This window comes from Cynocephalus volans, chromosome 8 (genome assembly GCF_027409185.1).
Source record: "Cynocephalus volans isolate mCynVol1 chromosome 8, mCynVol1.pri, whole genome shotgun sequence".
NCBI lineage: Eukaryota > Metazoa > Chordata > Mammalia > Dermoptera > Cynocephalidae > Cynocephalus > Cynocephalus volans.
In genome coordinates, this window is record NC_084467.1 from 67567947 (window position 1) to 67584551 (window position 16605).

The window sequence follows — 16605 nt, forward strand, 5'->3', positions numbered from 1 at the left end:
AAAATAAATAAATAAAAACTCAAGTACTTACTGCAGGTAGGACTGTAACATTATTTTAAAAATATATTCTAGGTTAAAAAATTTCAGATAAAGTGTTGGAGAGAAGAAAAATAAACAGTAGTATAAAAATGGGATAGAGACCCACCATTTCAGGAATGTGCATGTAGCTCATGGCATACATTTAAAATATTTTAAGTACAGATGCTCCTCGGCTTACGATGGGGTTACAGCCTGATAAACTCATCGTTAAGTTGAGAATATCATTAAATCAAAAATGTATTTAATTCACCTAACCTACTGAACATCATAGCTTAGCCTAGCCTACCTTAAATGTGCTTAGAACATTTACATTAGCTTACAGTTGGACAAAATCATCAAACAAAAAAAAACTATTTTATGATAAAGTGTTGAATATCTCATGTAATTTCTTGAAGACTGTACTGAAGTTCTACTGAATGCGTATTGCTTTGACACCATCATAAATCTGGAAAATCCTAAATCGAACAATCCTAAACTGGGGACAATCTGTAATTGTATTTCTTGGGTCCCATTTTAATTGCAGGATACCTTTTCATGTAAGTAATCAATACATACATTATTCTATACCATTACCTTTGTTTCCAATTTTAAAGAGAAAAGAACTTTGAAGAGACTTCTTGAATGAAGTCTTTGAAGGATGGGATGTTTTAAATTGCTTCCTCAACTTCTGAAAATGTCCCCAAAGAATGAAATAAGCCAAAATTTTATCTTTCTTTTGTCAACAATAACTTAAGTATAAGGAGGACTGTTGTTTTCCAATTAAAAAAATAGTTTAGGAGTGTTAAAAACTCCACATTTAGATTTGAATGTAAAGTACTGAAGGTTACATTTTGAGATATTTACATCTCTATTTTGAATTTAGGTAAAAGATTTTGTTTGTATTAGAATTATGAATTACTGTCTATATGTCATGGTTTGGGTTATTTGAAATCTTTTTTCATTAACTTTGGTCTTTGCTTTCTCATACCATTATTGTTACCAAAAATTATTTATTATTAAAAAAAAAAAAAAAAAAAAAAAAAAAAATTATTTATTAGACTTGAGTATTTCTTAATAGTTTCTACTATAAGCATAGGCATAATGTTTTGACATATCTAGGAGATTACAAGCCAAGGGAAAAAGTGGGCAATGTTCATGTCAACAAATATAATTTGTCAAAGCCTTATTTTTATATTTATTTCTCTTTACAATTTCTTTTGTGACTTTTATTAGAATGTTATTTATGATAGTAAGTAGGAGAAAGAACAGAGGGAAGGAATTTTGAAATAACTCAAATATAAAATGGGAATGAAACAGTGGTTAAATGGCAAGGAAAGCCACAGAGTAAAAGTAGTAGGAAAAAATTATACATATAAAGAGGGAAGAGGAAGAGGACTCCAAGACTTTTATTGTCTTAGTCTAGGAACGAAGGTTTTGCCTACACTGTTCTAATCTACTTGCAGCTTCTTCCAGCCTCTTGATTTGGATCATGTGGATGTGTAGTTCTTGTTCTTTTAGTTTTGTAATGTGCATCTGGATTTCGTTCTGTTTGGCATGCGCAGGGCTTCTTTTTTTCTATAGCCTTACTCAGAGGTTGGTGGGGTCCATCTCTGATTTCTTCAGGTTGTAAAGGTTTCTTGGGTACTACCACAGAGAGTCTGCTTTAGGTTCACATTACTTCTAGACAAGAAGATCCCTGAGCAGGTGGCTTAATTTCTGAGGTATTCAAGGTGTTTCTGAGGAAATTATTGTTAATTTGGAACTCTAAATGGATGAGATTTTTAGAACAGGACCAATAATTAATCCATACATTTAGTTAGCTTAGGTTTGGAATAAGTTCCTGACTCTACTCTTGTCTTAACCTGGCTGTCACTGGCTACTAGGCTGGTTTGGTTTGCCCTGCAGCCTACCAGTGCCTTGGCCTACTATTGTTCTGAGATTTCAGTTGACATGAAACTGTTATATTTTGTTTCTTTTTGGGAATTGTTTGGATATTGCATGTTTCTATTTTTGAACTTCTGAATTGAGAAAGCTGAATCTATACATATGGGCAAGACTCTAGTAAGGGAGAAGCTCTCTTATATGTTACCTGACGTTAATCAAAATTGTTTAGAAGCAGTTGCTTAGAAGTCAGTTAATCTCTTCATTCTCTAAATCCAAATTCATTTTATACATTTAATGTATATTACTGAGAGGCAACTTATGGTTAGTAGTCATTTTTCAAGAGTGCCTAACAAATGCTTTCAGAGGCTCAGGGGTGAATGTAAACCAAGCATTGACTGACTTCAATGAGTACTTCATTATTTTGGAATGTAATTAGGTTTTTTTTCCTCTTAAAAATTTGATAGGCTTTCAAGGTTAGAAGATTTCTTAGCTATCATCTAATTTATCTCCTTTCCCCTTGTGCTTAATATCTAATAGCTACCATTGTTTGCTTGTTACCGTGTGCCAGGCCCTTTGGTAAACGCTTAGGTACATTACAGTATCTTCTCTGTGTCAGGCACTGTTCTGAGTGAAAATTCTCTCAATTCTCACAGCAGCTCTTATGATGTAAGTAGAATTATCCGCATTTTCAGATGGGGGAAAAGGTGAGGTACAGAGAGATCTTTAACTTTCCCAGGATTATACAGCTTTTGAATGGAAGAACCTAGGCAGGCTAGCATCAGGGTGTATACTCTTAACCACCATATTGCCTCATCTCTTATAAGACAGGTATCTTTGAGGGGCTGGCCTGTGGCTCACTTGGGAGAGCGTGGTGCTGACAACACCAAATCAAGTGTTAAGATCCCCTTACCTGTCATCTTTTAAAGAAAATAATTAAATAAATAAGACAGACATCTTCTTTCAATGAAAGGGTCGACTGTGAACTTTTTGTGGGCAGAGTTTGTCCGTAGGCAAAATTCCCTGTAGGAAATGTAGGCTTGCAGCAGGCAGCCTAGAAATCCCACAGCCACCAAAGTAAGGAGATTTATTTCTGGCGGGGGTATACTTTAGTGTGGATATTTGTTTCTTTAAAAATTTTTTTCCTTCATACCTATAGGGGGAACTGCAGTTAACTCATGCATCTTTCTCCTTCTCTCAAGCCCTCTAGGCTCTGTAGGCAGATTTCACACATTTTGTAGAAAGAAGGTTTAATCCAAGAACAAAACTACTCTGTTTGGGCCGAGCCCGTGGCGCACTTGGTAGAGTGCTGCGCTGGCAGCGCGGCGACGCTCCCGCCGCGGGTTCGGATCCTATATAGGACTGACCGGTGTACTCACTGGCTGAGTGCCGGTCACGAAAAAACAACAACAACAACAACAACAACAAAAAAAAACTACTCTGTTTACCTGAGGTAGAGGGAGAGGACCTAACTATGCCAGCTGAACTTAGTGCAGTGCTTTAATGAGTTACTCTGATGGATTATCCTTTGGCCTACATCTGTGTAATGACTAAAAGTACAGACTCTGGATTCAGACTAACTGGGTTCAGATTCTGGAATTACCATTTATTAGTTGTGTGATTATGTTACCTATGCCTCAGCTTCCTCATCTGCTAAATGGGCATATACTGTACCTATTTTATAAAGTGATTGTGAGGATCAAATGAAATAATACATATAAAGTTCTAGCCATTTGCAACAACATGGATGGACCTTGAGAGAATTATATTAAGTGAAACAAGTCAGGCACAGAAAGAGAAATACCACATGTTCTCACTTATTGGTGGGAGCTAAAAATTAATATATACATTCACACACACACACACACACACACACACAAAACCGGGGGGGGGGGGGAGAAGATATAACAACCACAATTATTTGAAGTTGATACGACAAGCAAACAGAAAGGACATTGTTGGGGGGGAGGGGGGAGGGAGAAAGGAGGGAGGTCTTGGTGATGGGGAGCAATAATCAGCTACAATGTATATCGACAAAATAAAAAAAAAATAAAATAAAAAATAAATAAATAAATAAAAAAATAAAGTTCTAGGAGCAGGGTAACAGTGTTTATTGGTTTGGAATTTGGAACTTCTCTGGGACACTCTCAGGAAGACCATTATTTTACCTCTAGAATCTTAGGCTTTGGTTTTTTTTGTTCTTGTTCTATCTGCCTGATCCTATATCTGCCAATTTCAAGCTATTCTTTAAAATTTCTGGTCGACTGATACCCTTTTCATGTTTTACAGTTATGCTATGCTTATTTCTATTAAAAGCTTTTTTCTTTTTCTGTTATTTTCAATGGGCCTTTTGGAAGAAGGAGAAATACCTTCTTGAACTGGAAGGTACTCTGTCTACTGTCTTGAACTAGAAATTCTGAACATTATATAACAATAGAGCCTAAGGATTACATTAGTATTTGTAACATCACTAATGTTGAGCTATGGTTAACTAAAACTTCTAAGTTATTCTTTGTTATTGTTAGATTTGTTACAGTTAAGCCACATTTTCCTTATTGTTCTTCTGCAGTTTTTCTTTTTTTGACCCAAGGTTTAGATGTTATATTTATTATTCTTTCTAAATTGTTAGTTCTGAATCATCATTCTGAATGGTTAAGATAATTTTTTTTTTTTTTTTTTTGGTCTTTTTCGTGACCGGTAAGGGGATGGCAACCCTTGGCTTGGTGTCATTTGCACCGCGCTCAGCCAGTGAGCGCACCGGCCATTCCTATATAGGATCCAAACCCGCGGCGGGAGCGTCGCTGCGCTCCCAGCGCTGCACTCTCCCGAGTGCACCATGGGGTCAGCCCGAGATAATTTTAGATTTTGATTTGACATCTTATTATCCCTCTCACGTTTGTATCACTCTCTAGTTTGTTCGATTTTATTTAGTTGCTCATCAATGCTGTCATTGATGAAACCATTAATAAAAAATGTTAAAATGGACAGAGCCAGAGTCAGAGAACTGAGGCATAACAGTTTCAAGTTTCCTTAGCTCACAAAGAATTATTGAGACATTTTTAAGTTTCAAATATTACAGATGAATAAATTCTGTAGGTCTAAGGTACATCATAATGTTATAGTTAACAACACTCTATTGTATACTTAAAATTTGCTAGGAGGATAGATCTTAAATTTTCTCACTGTGTACACATGCACACACACAAATAGTAACTATGTAGTGGTGATTGGTATGTTAATTTGCTTGATTGTGGTGATCATTTCACAGTGTATTAGTATATTAAAACATCAAGTTGTATACCTTAAATATAAATAATATGTCAATATCTCAATAAAGCTGTTTAAAAAAGACACTTTGGGGCTTGCCAGTTCACACACTTAAGAGTGTGGTACTGATATCACCAAGGCCAAGGGTTCGGATCCCCATACAGGCCAGCCGCCAAAAAAAAAAAAAGACGTTGTTGATCAGCCAGCTATAAATCCAACTTATACTTATTTAATCTTGATCATAAAGAGGTCATGGGATACTTTATTACATATCATGCCAAATGCATATATGTTTATCTATTTAACTGGTAATTTAGAAAAATGTGGACTGTTTTTGTAAAAAGGGCTAATATCAATTCATATTATTTGGAAATTTATTGCTGATGCCAAGCTTTTTGGCAGATAGGTATTTATCATCAAGTGTTCACAGCTTGTTTAACACCACTTGCAAATAATCTTAGTATTGGAAGGCACATGGTCAGGTTTTATTGACAATAGTAGAGCCTCAGCAAAGCTTATTTCACTAATTTGGAATTCAGAATTTAAACTGGGACTCTACTTAGTTGTACATTTCTACTATCTATAGAAGAGTAGTTTGCCAACTTAACCTTATGGATAAGATTATGGAGGGACTGTTTAAATTCTCTCAGCACAATTCTTTTAGCGTGTTTTTTGTTTTCTTGGGTTTTTTTTTAGTGGCTGGCCAGTTTGGGGATCAGAACCTGTGACTTTGGTGTTATCAGCATGTTTAAAATAGTCTTAGCATTTTTCTTTTTAGATAACAATGTGTTTATTGAAAATAAATATCCAGTCTCTTTTTTTAAAAAACATAGTATGGTTCTAACACTGGATATATGGATGTGGTTGCACAGCTCTATACATTTAAAACTAAAACTTGCTGGCCAGTTAGTTCACTTGGTAGAGGATGGTGTTGATAACACCAGGGTCAAGAGTTCAGATCCCCATACTAGCCAGCTGCCAAAAAAAACCAAAAACAAAAACCTAAAACCTCATTGAATTGTACACTTAAAAGGGGGAGATTTTATGGTAAAATTAATACTTCAGAGGTGTTAAAAATACAGTATGGTTGCTGTTTAGCTAAGTTTAAGTAAGTAAATTTTTGTTAATTTGAAATAGTGTAAAATAGCATTTTATACTAAAACTTTTGATGAAAACCCCCCAAAATTTTAAAAAAATTCATTAAAATCACTTAGTTTCAAAGCTAGTGGATCTGGTGAATTGTAAACTGTGTTTATTCTGTTGCCACAGTAGTAGAGAAACTTCAGCTGGTGACCAGAAATACCAACTATCCCTTTGTCAATATCCAGTGAATCATCCTATTGTTTATATGCATGGGCACTTCTGGAGATGGTTTTGGTGATTATTGTGCTATTATTTTTACTTTTATTGTTAAATTTAAAATCTTTTTTATGAACCAGCCAGCTGCCAAAAAAAAACCTTATATTCTGTAACATTGTCATCCAAATTGTTATTAAATTAAATGTGATAAATAGTGAAAAGATCAAGTAACTGCTGATACTTTCTGTTAATTTAGCAGAGAGCATGCTATTAGAACTAATGCCAAGAAAATAAAAGAGCATAATTTTTACATTAAAAACGAAAAACTTCAGCTAACCTGCTTCTAAAATCACAACCATTCTAATGCACTTCTCAGCCAAGCTATTACCTGTGTTAAGATAGGAAATATTTTAGATATTTGGAAGGAGGTGATACTGATACAAAAAGCTTTACTCTACATTTTTTGTGTTTTAAAAGCATACTTAAAAACATTCTATTATAGTAATTTTTTGTGCTTTAAAAGTATGCTTGAAAAAAGAAATACAGCACAGTAATTGTAATATATTTCAACCCCTCTTTACATTTATTCCTATGATGAAAAAATAGCTTTGAAAATAGGTTTGAATTATATTTAAGGAATGAATTCCTCTCATACAGTATGACCACCCTGTAGTGGATTGAATTATGTCCCCCCAAAACTCATTGAAGCTTGAATTGTGTCTCCCAAGTTTTATGTATTGGAAACGTAGCCCCACTGAGACTGTTAAGAGGGTGGGAAATCCTATTACGGTCATTGAAAGATGGGGCTTTGAAGAGGTGATTGGATTGTAGGACCATGCCGTAGTGAATGGATTAAAAATGGTGGTCAGCAGCGTGGTTCGGAGAGGTTTAAAAGAAGATGAGAAGAGTCTGTCTTTCTCTCTCTCTCGCTCTCTCTCATTCCACGATCTTGCAATGTGAGACCCCTGGGTCACTGTCTCCACCACCAGATGGACTTTGGACTTCCCAGCCTCAGAAACTGTAAGCGATAAATTTTGTTTTCTTATAAATTACCCTGTTCCATGTATTTTGTTATAGCAACACAAAAAAGGACTAATACAACTCCATATTCTGTAAATTGGTTTTTTTTGCCATGTTCTATGCTGGCATTTTCTTAACCATTCTGAATTAGTGAATCATTATTGGATATGTTTCTAAGCTCTTTTTCGCCAAACATTTACTCCTGACTTAAACGATAGTTATTTGTTCTGTTCCTACTATTATAGGAGTCAGGCCATCACAAACAAATGAAATGAAGATTTGAGTTAATTCTTATTCTCTTATGAGAAAGTTTAGTGTTAAATGTGAGGTGTTAAAATCACTAGAGGGCAGCACATTTTATTTCCATTTTGGATGCCTGTGACTCATAAATGCCATTCTGTGCTGCTTGTAGCACTGGGAGTTAACTTTAGGTCAGTACTTTTTCTGGCACATTCTGTGTACACCTGCTGCTGTAACTCAGAGTGGGAAAGAGTGTGGTGGTTATGCACAGAAGACTTGAAAGAACATTAGTGTAAATTTCTATTAGTGTGCAAGTTCTTCTAGCTAATGACATCTAGAAGTGTTACATTTATTTGAAGTTTTTGTTTTTCGGAGGATTGTTAAATTATAATCGTTAAATTGTAATTTTTGAATGTTCAACCAAAAACCTCCAATATGATTTTATTGTACATACTATAGCTTAGTAGTTAAGAACATAGGCTTTGAAGTCAAACAAACATGGATTCATATCCTGGCTCTACTCCTCTTATTAGCTATGAGGCCTTAAGCAAACCTTGACTTTTTTTAGATTCAGCTTCTTCATTTATAAGATGTAGAACTATATTAGGATCAACTTCATAGAATTGTGGGGATTATTTAGCTTAACCATGCAGCTCAAGTACTGGTTCCCACAGGAAGTTCCCCCATTTTAGAAGTAAGCAAAGGACAAAATATTAGTTCCAGCCCAGGCACACCACCAGCGCCTTGGGGCCTGTCTTGGAACTGGAGGCATGGAGAAGGTTACTGGACCCCACTCCCACATCCAGGCACACTGCCAGCACCTCAGGGCCCCGCCCAGGGGCCCGGGGCATGGAGCTGTGGACCAGATCCCCCTCCCACAACTAGGCACACCATGCCAGCACCTCGGGACCCATCCGGGGACCCAAGTCATGGAGAAGGGGACTGGATCCCCCTCCTACAACCAGGCACATTGCACCAGTGCATTGGGGCCTGCCTGGGGACCTGAGGCTTGGAGCTGGGGACCAGACACACCGCACAGCCAGGCACACTGCCAGCACCAAGGAGCATACCAAAAACATCACCTCCATGTGGGTGGCCCACCACAGCCACTGCAGTAACCATGGCTGCCACGAAAATGGCTAGACGCTACAACTGCCATGCAGATGGTCTGCCAACCACTGGAATGCATTGACACAAGGAGAGTCACCAGCAGAGATAAAGAAAAAAAAAAAAAAAAAAAAATTTTTTTTTTCTCTCCACAAAACCTATTTCAGAGTGACAGAAGAAGCATCTGCTCTATGATAATATTTGGGGACCTGATCACACCTCCTAGCATTAGACAGATCATCTAGGCAACAAATCAACAGAGTAACCATTATTCTTTCAGAAGGAGAGAAGAAATCTAGGGTAATTAGAGAGGGGAGGGGAATGGGGAGAGATTGGACAAGGGGCCTAAAGAATAATTACGATTTGTAACAATATATATGCTAGTAATATTGATTTGATCAACATCGCTTCTCGGCCTTTTGGCTAAGATCAAGTGATTTGATCAACATATATCAATGTTGAACCCCCAAAATATGTATAATCAATTTTGATTCAATAAATAAAATAAATTTTAAAAAAAGAATTGTGGGGATTAAATGAGATAGCATCTGTCATATTTGCCATATGCTCATGGTAAACACTTGTTACATATTCACTATCATAATTACATTCCAGCTGCTTAAGTTCTTTTTTTTGGCAGCTGGCCGGTATAGGGATCAATCCCTGGATGGTGGTATTATCAGCACCGTGCTGTACCCAACTGAGCTAACTGGCTAGACCTAAAGAGAACTGTTCTAAGATGACTTAAAAATTGCATGTTTACAGGTAGGTGGATGTCACATGTTCCTAACTTTGTTTTACAATGATATTCTTCAATAATATTCTCCTGGGCCGAGCCCGTGGCACACTCGGGAGAGTGCGGCGCTGGGAGCGCGGGACGCTCCTGCCGTGGGTTCGGATCCTATATGGGAATGGCCGGTGCATTCACTGGCTGAGTGCCGGTCACGAAAAAGACCAAAAAAAAAAAAAAAAATTCTCCGGACAACATTCATTTTTAAAAAGTCATCTGAAAGGTTTGCGAAGTAATTATTCTAGATGTAGCTAAGATTATTGGCTTTCCTTGATCCCTGATCTTGCCATACATAGGAGGAAAACAAAAAATGGTAATGAATATACTCTTTCTTGTCAGCACATCCAATTAGTGAATTCTGTCAATTCTATCTCTGTAATATAGCTCTAATTCACACTCTTTTCTCTACACCTTCATTATATTTTGCTTGGGTTTAATTTCCTAACTGGATTCTCTCCTACAGTTTCTCTCTCCACTGGTACATCTATACCTTGTTCCTGGAGTTACCTTCTTGGTGCAGAAATCTCATTTTGTCACTCCTGGGTTCTCAAACCACTTTTCTAACCTACCCTTTTTTTTTTTTTTTTTTTTCACTGTTTTCCCAATACTCCAGCCAAACTAAACAGAGTCTCTTCTAGAATTGAAAATCTTCTTTAAGATTTTAGTTGTGTAATCAACTCCAGATTTTTAGTAAATTTTCCTAGTTTTTCTTTTTCCATTCTTTGGTTAATGCTGGTCCTTTGCATACTTCAACATGCTGTGAACCATTTTTATTGCCTATAGAACAGAACTCCATTCAAAGCTACTTCTTCAGTGCATTCATATCTGCTTTTCAAGCCAGAGGAAACCTCTGCTCCTTGATAATGGCATTTGTTGGTCTTTGGGGTACCATTCAGAGACTCTCATCTGTCTCTTTGAGCTGTGAATAAATTGAAAACTTTTTGTGAGCCAATTTAAAACAGTATTTTTATAATAAAATAGTATTAACTTTATTTTGAACTTTTTTTTCCTAATAGCCAGATTAGACAACATGATAAGGCTTCCTACAACTTCTTCCCATTCCCTCAAAAAAAAAAATTCTATGGAGAAGAGTTGGGAAAGCAGAGCAAATTCATATCACACTTACCCAGCCATCTGCTTAGGGATTCCCTGCCTGCCTTAAAATCTCTGCCAACACTCCTTCCAGCTCAGGAGAGTGAGATCCAGCACAAAAGTGATAGCTTTGCAGACCCAGACCTTTCTCTAAAAGGTCTGAGAAAGAGAGAGAACTAGAGCAAACCAAGAGCCATGCAATGAATAGTGACTTTATCTCATTTTCCTCTACCTGCTTCATGGCACTCAGGGTCTCAACATTACCTAAGTTACTTGTCCCATAGGGAGGAGCAAATAAAGAAGTGAAGGAAGCAATTTAAAATGTAAAGCCAGTGTACCTTCTTCCTACATAGGATCTGAACCTGTGGCCTTGGTGTTATCAGCACTGCACTCTCCCGAGTGAGCCACAGGCCGGCCCCTTTGTAGCTTTTAAACAACACAGATCCTTAGGATTCACCCCAGACCTACTGAAATTGAAACTTTGGGGTTGGAATTATGAAATACATCACAGTTCAGCAAGTGATTCTCATGTCCATTTCTGCTTAAGAGGCCTGTCAAGTGATATTTGAATGATAGACGTATGGATGGTTAGTTGGATAGGTAGATAAGATGGGTAATATTAAGATTTCCTGCAATAAATTTAAGTGAATTAGTATTATAATTTCATTTTATTATTAAATATAGAAATTTATTTTTAGTGAAGTGAAAATTTAACCCAAACTAATTTCTTTAAAGGATATGAGGGAAATATAATGTATGATTCATGTCTATTTTCATTTAAACCTCAAATATATAGTTACAGTGCCACTGCCAGTAAGTCTTTTTTTCTATATGTAAGTTGAAAAAACTGTTGGGACTTTATTTCTTTCCTCCTTTTCTTTCTGTAGAGGATTCTCAGTCTTCTATAGCTGTAAGGTTTGACAGTGGTTGCTTTTTTTTTTTTTTTTTTTTTGAAGTTCCCATGCCACCTTCTTATCTACAAAGTGAATGCCCATACATGAAGTATGTAGAATACTTTTTAAAGTTTTATTAAATACTAACATTTTGCCACATAAGCTTCAGAGTTTTTAAATAAAGAACTATGTTATTGCAGATATAGTTGAAGGAACCTATGAACCTTTCACTGATTGTTTCTCTCTTTTTCTAGATGTACTTATTTTGGTATTTATCATAAACCTGTACGTATATATGTATATAGATAATGTTCCAGTGAACACTCTTGCATGTGTTTCCCTGTGCTCATTTACAGGCATTCCTCTTGGATATGTTTTTTTTTTTTTGGCGGCTGACTGGTACAGGTATCTGAGCCTATGACCTTTGTGTTATAAGGGTGTGATCTAACCACCTGAGCTAACCAGCCAGCCCTAGGGTAGTTTTTAAACTGGTGGTAATGACCCATTAGTGGTCATGAAATCAGTTTAAGTGGGTTGCAGCCAATATTTAAAATGTGTGTATGTTAGGTATATGCCCTATGTATATTTACATATGTACACACACATATGCATACAACACACACATGACTACTTCAAAAAGTTCATGGAAAGGTTCATATTATCTTTCAATTCTATTTTTCCATGAACTTTTTGAAATACCCATGTACAAGTATACATAGACACATATACATACATACATATATTTGATTTATGAAACTTCCATTTCATTTATATATCCATGTATGTATGTCTACTCGGTTTCAAAATGCATTTCTTACTTTGGATCATGGACAAATAAGAATAACAACCACTGCTAGAGATGTGGAATTGCTAGATTATCAATTATGCTGGTCTTCATCCCTAATAGATATTGCCGGATTACTCTCTAGAGTATTTGTACCAACTTAGACTCCCACCAGCAGTGTATGAGAGTTCTTTCTCATATCCTTATTTAGTTTAAGGTCTCTCTGGTTGTACCAAGATTTTTAATTTTAATATTACCATATTTATCAATCTTTCCTTAATGTTTGTTCCTTGTATTGCTGAAAAGCATAAAGATAATTACTTTATATTTCCTTTGGAACATTTTAAAGCTTTGCTTTTCATATTTAGGTCTTTAATCTTCCAGAAGCTGATTTTTTTTTTTTTTTTTTTTAGTGTATATTACTCTTTTGTTTTTAACATTTGGATAGCTAGTTGCTTTGGCACCACTCATTGAATAACATATCCTTTTCACACTGATTTGAAATATCCCCTCTGTCATATGTCAAGTCTTCTTATGTGTGTGTCTTTTCAGGGCTCTCTATCTTGTTCTGTTAGTCTGTTTGTCTATTCCTGCATTGGTTTCACAGTGTCTTAATTACTGTAGCTTTATATAGCCTTATAATAAGTCTTGACACCTAGCAGGGTGAGTTCATTCACTGTGTTCTTTTTTAAGACTTGCCTTGACTATTTTTAGCCCTTTGCATTTCCATGTGAAGTTTAGGACAGTTTGTCAAGTTTCATGAAAATCCCTTTTGGGATTTTGATTATTACATTCCATTTACAGGTCAGCTGTGAGAGTATTTTACCTTGTCATAATATTGATCTTCCCATCTATGAACATGGTATGGTTCTTTATTTAGGTCTTCATTTATGTCCTTCATTATGTTTTATTTTTTATTTTATTTATTTATTTATTTATTTTTTAAAAAGATGACCGGTAAGGGGATCTTAACCCTTGACTTGGTGTTGTCAGCACCACGCTCACCCAGTGAGCAAACCGGCCATCCCTATATGGGATCCGAACCTGCGGCCTCGGCGCTCCCAGCGCCACACTCTCCCGAGTGAGCCACGGGCTCGGCCCCTTCATTATGTTTTATAATTTTATCCATAAAGATCTTACACTTCTTTCTTCCTAAATCCCTTATAGTTTCATTGTCATTGTAAATGATGTCTGTTTAAAATTTACATTTTCTAATTTTTATTACTGGTATCTAAAATCTTGTTGATTTTTGCATTTGAATATTAACAATCCTTGTGAACTCTTATTATTTCTACTACTAGTAATTCGTATAGGTTATTTTAGCATTTTTATTTAGACTGTATATTATCTATGAATAATAACATGTTGATTTTTATCTCTTTCCAATCTTTATGCTTTCATTCCTCCCACCCCACCCCACCCCACCCCTACCCTGGTCTTACTGCTCTGGGTAGATTCTTATAGTCTTTTTACCTCTGAAGAGAGCTATGTAAAAGGGAGGACCATAAGTTAGCTAGCCCATAACACAGAATCAAAGACTGTATACCAATGGCTATAGCTTCTCAGTAAGGTAAAGAAGCATTAATGGTAGAGAGACACATATAGACGTCTGAGGCAAATATAGCTTAAAAATTGATTTGTAAGTATTAACTCTTTTTTTTTTTTTTTTAAATGAGGGTTTTTTGTTTTGTTTTTTTCGTGACTGGCACTCAGCCAGTGAGTGCCGGGGCCATTCCTATATAGGATCCGAACCCGCGGCGGGAACGTCGCCGCCCTCCCAGCGCCGCACTCTCCCGAGTGCGCCACGGGCTTGGCCCTGTAAGTATTAACTTAAGTAACTGCCCTGTGTGTGATAAGATTCAGATGAAATTAGGGTGAACGTTTTCGTCTTCAGTGTGCTGTGGTCTGATTAGCCAATTAAGACTTACTCTTGTGAAGCAATTAGAAAGAAATATAGGTTAGTATATTCCTTAGTACTGAGTTGTTTTATAAGAACTCAGAGCCTAAGCTTCCTCCACAAAGCAGACTGTTCTTTTAACTTTTTCTTCCTACCTCCATTCTTTCCCATACCTCACAACTGAAGTGCCCTCAGCCCGTTTAAGAGCCTAAGATAAGAACATAAAAGTAAACAGATCTGGTTTGGGACATATGGGTTAATTCTTTGGTTATTTGCTGCTGCTTTTTGCTGAAATATGTGAATATCTGTGAAATTTATCTGGAGACCCAAATATCATTAAGTATCAGGTAAGAAGAAGATATGTACAGTAGAGTTTTTCTGCATGATTATATTATTTTTCCTTAATAAGACATCTTTTTTTTTTTTTGTGACCGGCCACACTGAGCGCACCTGCCATCCCTATGTAGGATCCGAACCCGCGGCGGGAGTGCTGCAGCGCTCCCAGCGCCGCACTCTCCCGAGTGTGCCACGGGGTCGGCCCTATTTTTCCTTAATAAGTAAATAATTTTGTAAGCTTTGAAAAGTGGCTGTAAGTGGGTGGTAGATTCACAAATGTTTATTTTGTTATTTTGATTCAAAGTATACATCAATGCTATGTATATAATTTTATACATATAAATATCATACAAAAAAGTGTATATATCTTTTACAGTAAACAGAAATTTGTGTTATCTGAATTATTTTAGTAAAAATAAGCCTTTATGAGATTGGTAGAATAAGTGATTAAACCTAACAAAAAGGAATGACATATTTTAGGAGACTTCTTTTAACTTCACATCATGTAAGGTATATGTCATTACATGCTTTGGTAGTTTATTTCAGTAACAACAACATATTCAGTAATTAAGATTATTCTTTACACACTTTGGTTAGGCTACTTGGGCATGACCAGATTGCTGAATTTAATACCAGTTTAAAAATAACCCCGATTAACAACAGATGGAACTTGCTCAGTTTCTTGGGGACATTACTTAGTTGATATGGTTTATGTGAATAAAGTTCAAGCTTATTAATCTATACTTTAATTAGTTTCTGTCTAAAATTAATTGGGCTTCATATTTTGTGCTTACATTTTCTATGAAGAGTAGTGTGTATTTGCAATAGCAGTATTCGCAGGCAACTCTGAAGCCATAAGTATGATAAATGTTTTTTTTGGCTGAAGCAGAGGACTTTGAGATTCTTTTATACTGATGTGTGGAACAGATTTAGTCCTTAAAAACAAACCAGGAATTTTTGTAGCCTAAAAAGCAATGCTCTGTATATTTCAGATAAATGTTTAGGCCTCTTCATAATCTAGTTTTTGAACAGAATGAATTCATAGAGTCTTAGGTCTGGAATATTTTTTTCTTTTCTCTTTTTTCCTATTTGGCAAATGTTTAATTTCCTAGTATATGTCAAACATAATATAGGGCACTGGAGAGACAAAAGTGAAGATTTTATCCCTGCTTTTGGGGCAATATATAGAAAGTTTAGTTTCAGAGACAGGCATTAAAAAAGTGTATGGCACAGTGGATTAAGTGCATAATAACATGTTTAAAAAGTGCTTTGGAAACACCAAAGAAATGATTATTCAAGGGAAAGTTTCACAAAAGGAGTGACACTTGAAGAAAGACAGTTGGTCTACCTGGAGGACAGTTGAGAAAAGGGTGTTCCAAACAGAGGGAACAACATGGATCAAGGTGCAGAGTAGAGCCTGTTTAGGGAACTACAAATTGTTCAGTTTGTCTTAGGAGCACAGCTTATGTAGGAGAGTGTGGGAGATGAATATAGAAAGGTGGCAGGAGATTAATTCTGAAGGTCCTTGCTTTGTACCTTTAGGTAAAATGAAGACATTGAGGATTATAAGTTGTAATCAAATTTATGCATTTGAAGGAGATTCTGGAAGAGTGGTTGGTATAGTTTACATATTTTATCCATCTTTCTTGCTGCTCCTTTTTGCATAGGATTTTACTGAGTCAGTGAGACATCCTCTAAGGGAAAATTAGAGATTTTTCCACCCTAGTACTGACTACACAAATTCTTTGGCAAAGAATAGGAAAAGCTGTAAAATGGGACCTCCTGACCACTAGAGAGATGTTATTCTTTTTTTTGGTAAGCAGCCAGATAGAACATTTAGAAACATTGAATGAGCTTGGCAGCAAAAGGAAATACCTCAACCTATCATCTTGCGTCAAATGTCAGCCCAGAGTTGATGCTCTAAGACTCTGTCCTCTTCTTTTCCTGCATGATCACTGTGGTGGGAAGATGAACTCCCTGA

The 16605-nt window shown here is 36.2% G+C and overlaps 1 protein-coding gene across 1 annotated transcript in view; it reads left to right on the forward strand.

Moving 5' to 3' along the window:
* The window catches only part of MIGA1 (mitoguardin 1), a 76479-nt gene that overhangs the window by 32049 nt on the left and 27825 nt on the right, over positions 1-16605 (forward strand). The gene's annotated exons all lie outside the window — the stretch shown is intronic.